This window comes from Ranitomeya imitator, chromosome 4 (assembly GCF_032444005.1).
Source record: "Ranitomeya imitator isolate aRanImi1 chromosome 4, aRanImi1.pri, whole genome shotgun sequence".
Taxonomy (NCBI): Eukaryota; Metazoa; Chordata; class Amphibia; order Anura; family Dendrobatidae; genus Ranitomeya; species Ranitomeya imitator.
In genome coordinates this window covers 189,365,798-189,378,356 of record NC_091285.1, presented here as the reverse complement: position 1 = coordinate 189,378,356, position 12,559 = coordinate 189,365,798, and the positions used below count along the sequence as shown (strand labels likewise).

Genomic DNA, 12,559 nt, shown 5'->3' with positions numbered 1-12,559 from the left:
CCTTTCTGGTATACATGCCCCCCATACCGATCCTGGTATATATGGTCCCCCATCCAGGTATACATGGCCCCTATCCCTATCCTGGTATACATGACCCCATCCACATCCAGGTATCCATTGCCACCTGTATCCAGGTATACATGGCTCTCCCATTTAGGTATACATGGTCCCCTCATCCAGATGTATGTGGCCCCCCACCCAGTCATACATGGCCGCCATCCAGGTATATATGGCCAAAAGGTGGGCAACCCAGAGCAAAAGCTCCATAAATAGCAGCACTAAAAGTACAATATAAACCGGCAAGTGCTTTTAGTGCTGCTATTTATGGAGCGTTTGCTCTGGGTTGCCCACCTTTTGTCCTGTGCCTTAGGTGTTTCACCCGCCATTATCTATTTTTAATATATATTGTGATTAATAAAAGTTACTTTTTAATTTTATGGCCTTTGTGTGAAGGTTGTTTTTTCGGTGTATATAAAAATATAAACCTATATAATCATCTTATGGGGGCTAAACGGTTTTATAAACTTGACCTTAGATGGGCTTATAATTTGATACTGATCCGGAAGGGTGGAGAGTGAAAAACGGTGATCTATTTCAAATTCTTGTCATGCCTTTTGGGTTAACTAATGCACCTGCAGTTTTTCAAAACATTATGAACAATATCTTTTCTGATTATATTGGAAGGTTTATTGTAGTATATCTTGATGATATTCTCATTTTTTCACCCGATCTAGATTTATAATATGAACATTTAAAAAAAAGTTATAAAAAACATAAAAGAGAGCATTGTTTGTTTATCAATTGGAGAAATGTACTTTTTCTGTTCAAGAAATATCGCTCTTGTGATTCATTGTATTGGCTGATGATGGGCTTAAAATGTATCCTGGGAAGGTACAGGCCATAATTGATTGGATTCAAACTTAGGACCTTAAAAAGTTACCACATTTTCTAGGATTCACCAATTTTTATAGAAAATTTAGTAGAGTTTTTTCCCAGATCGTTAAACTTCTTACTGATCACACAGGTAATGAGGCGGACCTTAAGGTCTGGTCATCAGATGCTTTTGGGGACTTTAGCAAATTGAAAAAGTACTTCATGTCCACTCCAGTTTTAATCCAACAAGATCTCCCGAAACCTTTCATTGTTGCAGCTTCCAAAACTCTGACCAACTTGCAGGCATGTGCATTTTTCATCTTTTGAGAAAAATTATGATGTTGAGAATTGAAAGCTTTTTGCTGTCAAATTAGCGTTTGAAGACTAGAGGCATTTTTGGAGAGAGCAGTTTATCAAGTCACAGTAGTGACGGAAAATGAAAGTTTTGCTTACAATGAATCAGCCAAGCTGTTGACTCCAAAGCAGGCCAGATGGTCCTTATTTTTCTCTAGATTACATTTTTCTATCACGTTCAGCCAGAGTCCAAGAATGTGAAGTGAGTTCAGACAGCCTTGACTCAGTTTCTCCTTCTGAACCTACATCCTCTATTCTTCCTCAGGCATTGTGGTTTCCATGTTATCCTCAGAGTTGGGAGAGGAGATCCATAGAGTCCAGTCACTGGCTCTTTCCACTACTCCTAGGACCAAATTTGTTGTACTGAGTGCATCTATTACAAAGGTTTCATGATTTTGTCTTGAGTGGTGACCATGGTGTCACAGCTCTGTGAAAATCCATTGCAAGGCTTTTTGTTGGCCATCAATGTATAATGAAATTGGAGATTTTTTTCCTCTTGTGAGTTTTACATTCTACTAAACTCTGTCATAACCGGCTATTAGGTTATCTATCAATCATGTGGTTGGATTGCATGGAATTCCTCTGAACTCTGAATCTGATAGGGGGTGCAATTCTGTAGATTTTGTAGAAAATTGAGGATCGATTTGTCATTTTCCTCTGCCTACCACCCTGAAACCATCGGTCAGACAGAAAGGACAAATCAATCTTTGGAACAAATTTTAAGGTGTTTCATTGCAGCTCAGCAGGAGTACTGGTCCTCATATTTGTCTCTTGCTCAGATCGCCTTTTACAGTTGGATTAATCTGTTCACTAGATTCTTGCCTTTTTTGTAATTATAGTTTTCATCCTCATTCTGGTGAATTTTCTAGTATGAGTTCTGGATGTCCTTGAGTAGAGGTTGCCATACAGAAACTTGGGGATGTCTGGAGTGAGGTCCAAAAGAATATTGGGGTAGCTCAGCTGTCATAGAAGAAAAAAAAAAAAAAACACAAACCATAAGATACAGCCTTCCAAAAACCCTGTCTGATGACAAATGCACATCAAGCAGGATGCTGCAGGCCTCCACTGATAAATGCAAAGGGCAGCACAGGTGCAAACTACTGATAAAAACAGCCACCCCGACACTAGCCAGACATGGGAGGGGATGGCTAATGAGTCCAATCTTCAGGATAGGTGATAAGGTTTGCGTATCATCAAAAAATATTAAGCTGAAGGTATCATCGGTGAAGTGAGGTCCTAAAGTTATTGGCCCATAATAAATTCTGGATGTAATCAACCTAGTTTCCTTTAGATTAAAACATTCTCACTTTGTAATCTAAATGCTTTACAGAGGGTCACTGTTGAAAGAGTTTATTATTCTGTACTATCTCCCTTGCCTCTGCCTCCTTCAGTTTCCTTTGATGGAGGGTTAGAATAGGAGGGGTAGAGGATTGCGGATTCTCAGTGGTTCTAAAATATTATCCAATATCTTGTTCATTGGAGGGGATATAAACCCAAGGAGAGTTACTGGGTTCCAGCTCATTGGGTGAAGGCTGAAAGTCTGGTCAAGACCTTCCATCTTCAGTTTACTAAAAATCTTGGAGGTCTGGTGGCCCCCTTGAAGAGGGGGTACTGTCACGATTTTATGACTCGCTGTGTTCTAGGGACGCTGTGAATGGCAGCTCAACTGCACTATGGATAGCAGGGGCATGTCAGGCTGTCAGAGAGAGATCAGGCCCCCTATGGATACCAGTGGCATGTGGGTCTATCAGTGTTGTGTTTGGGTTTCCACCAGATGTTTTATTTTCCAGTTAATTGCCAGGCTATTTAACTAGCTGAAAATGTCAGATCATTGACAGTTGTAGCTTCAGTTCAGTGGTGTGCTTACTCTGTAATACTTTGATATTCTGATCTTTTGTTGTTGGACCTTGGATTTGTCTTTTGACTGCCCGACTGTATAACCCCTTTGGCTTTTGACATATTTTGACTTTAGTTTCTAGGTCTTGACTTTGCCTTTGACTATTTGTTTGTCTTATCCCTCTGTTTTTGATGTACCTGAAGAGGGAGCCAGAGACTATATACCCACAGCTCTCATTCAAGACATTTTTCCACAGGATTGGGTAAGGGTGGGGGAAGTAATCCCCCATTGTTCGATTGTTCAACTAAAGGTACCTTCACACATAACGATATTGTTAACGATATCGTTGCTTTTTGTGACGTAGCAACGATATCGTTAATAAAATCGTCATGTGTGACAGCGACCAACGATCAGGCCCCTGCTGGGAGATCGTTGGTCGCTGAAGAAAGTCCAGAACTTTATTTCGTCGCTGGATCTCCCGTGGACATCGCTGGATCGGCGTGTGTGACACCGATCCAGCGATGTCTTCACTAGTAACCAGGGTAAACATCGGGTAACTAAGCGCAGGGCCGCGCTTAGTAACCCGATGTTTACCCTGGTTACCATCCTAAAAGTAAAAAAAACAAACGGTACATACTTACCTAACGCTGTCTGTCCTCCAGCGCTGTGCTCTGCATTCCTCCTGTACTGGCTGTGAGCGTCGGTCAGCCGGAAAGCAGAGCGGTGACGTCACCGCTCTGCTCTCCGGCCGCTGTGCTCACACAGTCAGTACAGGAGGAGTGCAGAGCACAGCGCTGGAGGACAGACAGCGTTAGGTAAGTATGTACCGTTTGTTTTTTTTACTTTTAGGATGGTAACCAGGGTAAACATTGGGTTACTAAGCGCGGCCCTGTGCTTAGTTACCCGATGTTTACCCTGGTTACCGGCATCGTTGGTTGCTGGAGAGCGGTCTGTGTGACAGCTCTCCAGCGACCAAACAGCGACGCTGCAGCGATCCGGATCGTTGTCGGTATCGCTGCAGCGTCGCTTAATGTGAAGGGGCCTTAACCAGTATATTTGTCCTAATTTGTGCAGATTAGTAAACTGCAGTGAGCTGATGAAATAAGTATTCATCAGGCATTCACAAATTAACATACTACAAGAATCAACATACAGTCTCATATGAAACAATGGCTCACTTGAGGCCTCTGAGACACTAACAAGAGTAATAGAATGATTGCTTTACCTGATAACCAATCTCCTGTCTGACCTCATGTCTACATAAGTTTCTGCCTGCACTTCTTCCTCTGCTTACTGTCACTGAATGGAAACATTGATTCCTGAGGCTGAACATTTTCTTGGAGAGATTTGTGCACCTTTAACTGCCGAGTAAGGAAATCTCTAATGAAACACAACTGTAAGGTCGACGTAACTGGTGCTCCATGTTAGAAAAAGTCCTTATCCCTTAGAGCCATTGACTTCACTCTATATCCATGGGTCCAATAGTATTTAGTCCATGGCCAGCTCCTCACACCCTTTATCTATCTACCCCATAGCTATTAATCAGTCTATCTATCTATCTATCTATCTATCTATCTATCTATCTATCTATCTATCTATCTATCTATCTATCTATCTATCTATCTATCATCTATTTATCTATCATCTAGCTGTTATCTATCTATTCATCTATTCTATATCCATCTATTATCTATCTATCAATCTATTTATCTATCTATCTAGTCTAGAGTTGCCGAGTTAAGGTACCTTCACACATAACGATATCGTTAACGATATCGTTGCTTTTTGTGACGTAGCAACGTTATCGTTAAGGAAATCGTTATGTGTGACAGCGACCAACGATCAGGCCCCTGCTGGGAGATCGTTGGTCGCTGAACAAAGTCCAGAACTTTATTTCGTTGCTGGATCTCCCGTGGACATCGCTGGATCGGCGTGTGTGACACCGATCCAGTGATGTCTTCACTGGTAACCAGGGTAAATATCGGGTAACTAAGCGCAGGGCCGCGCTTAGTAACCCGATGTTTACTCTGGTTACCAGCGTAAAAGTAAAAAAAAAAAATACTACATACTTACCTACCGCTGTCTGTCCCCGGCGCTGTGCTCTTCACTCCTCCTGTACTGGCTGTGAGCGTCGGTCAGCCGGAAAGCAGAGCGGTGACGTCACCGCTCTGCTTTCCGGCCGCTGTGCTCAGAGCCAGTACAGGAGGAGTGCAGAAAAGCTGAGCGCCGGGGACAGACAGCGGTAGGTAAGTATGTAGTGTTTTTTTTTTTTTTTACGTTTACGCTGGTAACAAGGGTAAACATCGGGTTACTAAGCGCGGCCCTGCGCTTAGTAACCCGATGTTTACCCTGGTTACCGGGGGACTTCGGGATCGTTGGTCGCTGGAGAGCTGTCTGTGTGACAGCTCTCCAGCGACCAAACAGCGACGCTGCAGCGATCCGGATCGTTGTCGGTATCACTGCAGCGTCGCTTAATGTGAAGGGGCCTTTACACACAGCTCAGTGTGACCAGGAAGAGGCTGCTTGCAAAGTCTATGGAGTGTCAGAATGTGGCTTCGTAGAGTTTGCCAGATTCTCTGGACTATGTAAGATTATTTGGACTATGTCTGACCTGTGTGGAATTTTTTTCTTTTTTTTTAAATTAAAGTGGTGAATGAAAGAGTGATAGGGAGTGCTTAATTTCAGTAAGGTATTTTTGTGTGTGTTTTTCCTTTTTTTCACTGGGCTAGTAATGGGGGTGTCTGATAGATGCTTCTGCATTATTAAACCCTGGGCTTGATGCCAGCTAACACTACACAGCTAACAACAATCCCAAAAACCATTGCCCCAATGGCCAAAGCATCAGGACAATCGAGAAGAGTCGAGGTGCCAATTCTGGGGCAGCTCTGGGCTTGTATTTTTACCTTGGGATGGGCCAAAAAACCAAGGACCTTCATAGCCTGAGAATATAAGCTCCACATGCCTGGCACTAAAGGGTGCAATGTTTATATGCCTTGTATGGTTGTTAATTTATATATCTGCAGTATATCTATTATTTATCTATGTATCTCTCTATGTTAATCTGCAGGTTAGTAACTTTTTTAAGCTGCCTGACACCCACACTTAGCTAAACACTGCGGGGAGAAAATTAACTTTATTCTTCCTGGTAGCATTCCAGTTTCAATCATGGGGCGTCATTGACAGGGGTGCATTTACAGCTGCCGCATACAGAGCGGTCACCACCTATCTTGAAAAGTTTTCTCCCTCCCATATATTAATGTGCCACAAACAGGAAGTTGATATCACCAACCATTCCCATTTTATTTAGGTGTAACCATATAAATGGCCCACCCTGTAGATACACATGCACATGTCCTGTGGAGTGGAGTGATTGTGATGCTTTCCACAGATGAGGACACAGGACAATGCTCTGTTATTTCCAATATTGGGGTGATGATAAAAGTCAGTGATGGGGCAGATACTGACAGCGAATGAGTGAGCAGTGGGCAGGTAGAGGGCGGTGCTAGCTCTGACTGTGAGGTTAGGTAATAAAGCAGGGGGAGCTGTCAAGTTTGGTAGAGCCGCAGGTAAACAAGGTGGGTGCAGAGAATTAATTGAAATTCAGGAGAAATGAAAGATAAAAACAAAATCAAAATGTATAAGGGTGATGGATATTATTAGAGTTGAGCGACCTTGACCTTTTTAGAGTCGAGCCGGGTTTCGCGAAACCCGACTATCTCAAAAGTCGGGTCGAGTGAAATCGGCCGATTATGACGTAAAGTCGGGATCGACCGAAACACGAAACCCAATGCAAGTCAATGGGGCAGCATAGTCGGCAGTGAGTGGGGGCCAGGAAAACACCTAGAGTGCCCATTTTAATGTCAAAACCATCCATTCTTCTTAATGAAGCTTGTCAAGCGTAATTTACCTTATAATAATTGGAAGGCATTTGAAATTGGGGGTCATTTGGCTAAAGTTGTGGTGGGTAGGGCTGGTTCAAGTAATTAGTGGGCCCAGGAAATCTGGACCACGTCACGGCAGTGGAGCAGGGAGAGGTAAGTATTTCAACTTTGCAAGTGCTGTGAACCTGAGCAAGCAGGGGGGGCCCACTCGTTGGCATTGGCACTGGCACAGGGCCCCTCAAAGTACAGCGGTGTGTTTGCACGGCGGGGGCGCCTCCCACCGGCAGCAACACTTTTGCGTACCATGAGAGGCCCTGTGCCAGTGACGTCGCCAACTAGTATTCCTCCCCCCACCTGATGAAGGAACCTGCACTTTCATCTGCACCTTCCTGTTTGTCCCCGTGTAAGGTGGTATGGTATGCGGGAAGGGGGACCTGACTTTCAGCAGGGTCACAATCTTGCAGTGTAGCGTGCACAGGAAATGTTGCGTTATGGGTCAATGTACCAGCAGACTCATCTATCACTGGCTGGGCAATGGGCAGGATGAGGAGGAAACACAGATATAGGCCCAAAGAATAAAGTGGGCTAAATGCAGTTCAAAATTGGTAACACAGGACTAATCAGGGGGCATTGCAGTGGAGGACAACTGGAATGAGAGGCTGACACAGAGAGTAGGCCCAAATCAGTAAGTAGTCGAAATGCAGTTCAAAATTGGCAACAGTAGTAAACAGGCGGCACAGCTTTGTTCAGTGGAGGAGAACAGCAAGGAGTGGCAGACACCGATAGTAGGCCCCAACCCAACTAGTAGGCCAAATGCAGTCTAACATTAACAACTACTTAACGAGCGCCTGAAAACGGAATTTCAGGACAGGAAACCAGGAGAACAGCAAGGAGCGGCAGACACCGATAGTAGGCCCCAAACCAACTAGTACGCCAAATGCAGTTGTTCCGTTTAACCACAATTTAATGAGAGCCTGAAGATAGAAGTTCAGGAAAGGCAACCTGGAGAACACCTTGGAGTGGAACACACCATCTCTCTACACCCCATACCCAATTTGTAGGCCTAATGCAGCGTAGTTTCCAACAACTACTAAACGAGAGCATGATGATCGAAGCATTGGCGAGGAAACCTGGGGAACACCTTGGAGTGGAACACACCATCTCTCTACAGTGGAACACACCATCTCTCTACACCCCATACCCAATTTGTAGGCCTAATGCAGCGTAGTTTCCAACAACTACTAAACGAGAGCCGGAAGATCGAAGCAATGGAGAGGAAACCTGGGGAACACCTTGGAGTGTAACACACCATCTCTCTACACCCCATACCCAATTTGTAGGCCTAATGCAGCGTAGTTTCCAACAACTACTAAACGAGAGCCGGAAGATCGAAGCTCAGGAAAGGCAACCTGGAGAACACCTTGGAGTGGAACACACCATCTCTCTACACCCCATACCCAATTTGTAGGCCCAATGCAGCGTAGTTTCCAACAACTACTAAACGAGAGCCGGAAGATCGAAGCAATGGAGAGGAAACCTGGGGAACACCTTGGAGTGTAACACACCATCTCTCTACACCCCATACCCAATTTGTAGGCCTAATGCAGCGTAGTTTCCAACAACTACTAAACGAGAGCCGGAAGATCGAAGCAATGGAGAGGAAACCTGGGGAACACCTTGGAGTGTAACACACCATCTCTCTACACCCCATACCCAATTTGTAGGCCTAATGCAGCGTAGTTTCCAACAACTACTAAACGAGAGCCGGAAGATCGAAGCAATGGAGAGGAAACCTGGGGAACACCTTGGAGTGGAACACACCATCTCTCTACAGTGGAACACACCATCTCTCTACACCCCATACCCAATTTGTAGGCCTAATGCAGCGTAGTTTCCAACAACTACTAAACGAGAACCGGAAGATCGAAGCTCAGGAAAGGCAACCTGGGGAACACCTTGGAGTGGAACACACCATCTCTCTACACCCCATACCCAATTTGTAGGCCCAATGCAGCGTAGTTTCCAACAACTACTAAACGAGAGCCGGAAGATCGAAGCTCAGGAAAGGCAACCTGGGGAACACCTTGGAGTGTAACAAACCCTCTCTCTACACCACGGAAGGGCTGATTCTTAGGAAGGAAGGCTGTCGGAAAGAAGCAGGGCGCGTCCGAGGGTGATTATATTCTTATTAGGTATATACTCACCCTCGGACGCGCCCTGCTTCTTTATTTGTAATGAATGTTTATTTGCAATGTGGTTTTGACTTACTCTATTTTTTTGGTAAATAATGATTTTATTATTTTCATTGTTTTGCATCTTCTTGGCAATAATATAAAGAAGACGCGACAGGACAACACTCGGTGGATGCCATATCTGTGTTTAAAATTGAAAAAACCTTTCAGTTAACTACTTGCAGGAGAAAGTTATTGTAGCTGGTGGCCATTTTTAGTACTGTACCAGATTTTTGTTGTATGTGTTTGTTTTTAATGTTAAAATGTCTGCATTTGATATCTCTCCAGTATTTTCTTTTTTATAAGCAAAATACTTATTTTTATATTTTCTGATGTTGGTTCCAGGGGTACACGGGCAGCAGTGGTGTGGTCAGTGGAGGCCTAGTGGAAGGAGTGACCGCAGACAGGCATCGAAGGCCTAAAATAATAACACATGGCTGTAGGCAATTTTAAATTGGTTCCAGGGGTACACGGGCAGCAGTGGTGTGGTCAGTGGAGGCCTAGTGGAAGGAGTCACCGCAGACAGGCATCGAAGGCCTAAAATAATAACACATGGCTGTAGGCAATTTTAAATTGGTTCCAGGGGTACACGGGCAGCAGTGGTGTGGTCAGTGGAGGCCTAGTGGAAGGAGTGACCGCAGACAGGCATCGAAGGCCTAAAATAATAACACATGGCTGTAGGCAATTTTAAATTGGTTACAGGGGTACACGGGCAGCAGTGGTGTGGTCAGTGGAGGCCTAGTGGAAGGAGTGACCGCAGACAGGCATCGAAGGCCTAAAATAATAACACATGGCTGTAGGCAATTTTAAATTGGTTACAGGGGTACACGGGCAGCAGTGGTGTGGTCAGTGGAGGCCTAGTGGAAGGAGTGACCGCAGACAGGCATCGAAGGCCTAAAATAATAACACATGGCTGTAGGCAATTTTAAATTGGTTCCAGGGGTACACGGGCAGCAGTGGTGTGGTCAGTGGAGGCCTAGTGGAAGGAGTGACCGCACACAGGCATCGAAGGCCTAAAATAATAACACATGGCTGTAGGCAATTTTAAATTGGTTCCAGGGGTACACGGGCAGCAGTGGTGTGGTCAGTGGAGGCCTAGTGGAAGGAGTGACCGCAGACAGGCATCGAAGGCCTAAAATAATAACACATGGCTGTAGGCAATTTTAAATTGGTTACAGGGGTACACGGGCAGCAGTGGTGTGGTCAGTGGCGGCCTAGTGGAAGGAGTGACCGCAGACAGGCATCGAAGGCCTAAAATAATAACACATGGCTGTAGGCAATATTAAATTGGTTACAGGGGTACACGGGCAGCAGTGGTGTGGTCAGTGGAGGCCTAGTGGAAGGAGTGACCGCAGACAGGCATCAAAGGCCTAAAATAATAACACATGGCTGTAGGCAATTTTAAATTGGTTCCAGGGGTACACGGGCAGCAGTGGTGTGGTCAGTGGAGGCCTAGTGGAAGGAGTCACCGCAGACAGGCATCGAAGGCCTAAAATAATAACACATGGCTGTAGGCAATTTTAAATTGGTTCCAGGGGTACACGGGCAGCAGTGGTGTGGTCAGTGGCGGCCTAGTGGAAGGAGTGACCGCAGACAGGCATCGAAGGCCTAAAATAATAACACATGGCTGTAGGCAATTTTAAATTGGTTACAGGGGTACACGGGCAGCAGTGATGTGGTCAGTGGAGGACTAGTGGAAGGAGTGACCGCAGACAGGCATCGAAGGCCTAAAATAATAACACATGGCTGTAGGCAATTTTAAATTGGTTCCAGGGGTACACGGGCAGCAGTGGTGTGGTCAGTGGAGGCCTAGTGGAAGGAGTCACCGCAGACAGGCATCGAAGGCCTAAAATAATCACACATGGCTGTAGGCAATTTTAAATTGGTTCCAGGGGTACACGGGCAGCAGTGGTGTGGTCAGTGGAGGCCTAGTGGAAGAAGTCACCGCAGACAGGCATCGAAGGCCTAAAATAATAACACATGGCTGTAGGCAATTTTAAATTGGTTACAGGGGTACACGGGCAGCAGTGGTGTGGTCAGTGGAGGCCTAGTGGAAGGAGTGACCGCAGACAGGCATCGAAGGCCTAAAATAATAACACATGGCTGTAGGCAATTTTAAATTGGTTCCAGGGGTACACGGGCAGCAGTGGTGTGGTCAGTGGAGGCCTAGTGGAAGGAGTCACCGCAGACAGGCATCGAAGGCCTAAAATAATAACACATGGCTGTAGGCAATTTTAAATTGGTTCCAGGGGTACACGGGCAGCAGTGGTGTGGTCAGTGGAGGCCTAGTGGAAGGAGTCACCGCAGACAGGCATCGAAGGCCTAAAATAATAACACATGGCTGTAGGCAATTTTAAATTGGTTCCAGGGGTACACGGGCAGCAGTGGTGTGGTCAATGGAGGCCTAGTGGAAGGAGTGACCGCAGACAGGCATCGAAGGCCTAAAATAATAACACATGGCTGTAGGCAATTTTAAATTGGTTCCAGGGGTACACGGGCAGCAGTGGTGTGGTCAGTGGAGGCCTAGTGGAAGGAGTGACCGCAGACAGGCATCGAAGGCCTAAAATAATAACACATGGCTGTAGGCAATTTTAAATTGGTTCCAGGGGTACACGGGCAGCAGTGGTGTGGTCAGTGGAGGCCTAGTGGAAGGAGTGACCGCAGACAGGCATCGAAGGCCTAAAATAATAACACATGGCTGTAGGCAATTTTAAATTGGTTACAGGGGTACACGGGCAGCAGTGGTGTGGTCAGTGGAGGCCTAGTGGAAGGAGTGACCGCAGACAGGCATCGAAGGCCTAAAATAATAACACATGGCTGTAGGCAATTTTAAATTGGTTACAGGGGTACACGGGCAGCAGTGGTGTGGTCAGTGGAGGCCTAGTGGAAGGAGTGACCACAGACAGGCATCGAAGGCCTAACATAACAAAAATGTCAATACAATGGTATTGTCAGTGGCAGGCATTGAAGGATGTCAGCGCATAGACTAAACATTGGTGGAGCTGTGAGATAATTTTGCAAGTGGTAGAGCACTGTTTGAGCTGGGGTGGGGGGAAACTGTCTTGTGGCCGGCGGTACAGGCCCAGGGCCCCTCATATTACAACGGTGTGTCTGACGTTGGGTGCGCACCACCACCGCCAGAGACACTTTATTGTACTAGGAGGGACCCAGTGGCAGTGCCGTCGACCAAAAGCGGGCTCACCCACCTCTTCAGACAAACTGCACTCTCACGGGTGCTGTCGCCAAGTGTCGATACCACGGCCCCGTGTGGGGAGTTTGGCCATTTAGTGAGGTGTAAACATGTCGTATGCTGGACAATCAGGTGCAGAAAATTACGAGATTGGAAAAGGCATTCAGAATAGTCCACAGGCAAGACCTTTTCA

The 12,559-nt window shown here is 45.7% G+C and overlaps 1 protein-coding gene across 2 annotated transcripts in view; it reads left to right on the top strand.

Annotated features, from left to right (window-relative positions):
- UNC5A (unc-5 netrin receptor A) overlaps window positions 1-12,559 on the top strand; it is a 635,513-nt gene that overhangs the window by 134,102 nt on the left and 488,852 nt on the right. The window lies entirely within an intron of this gene.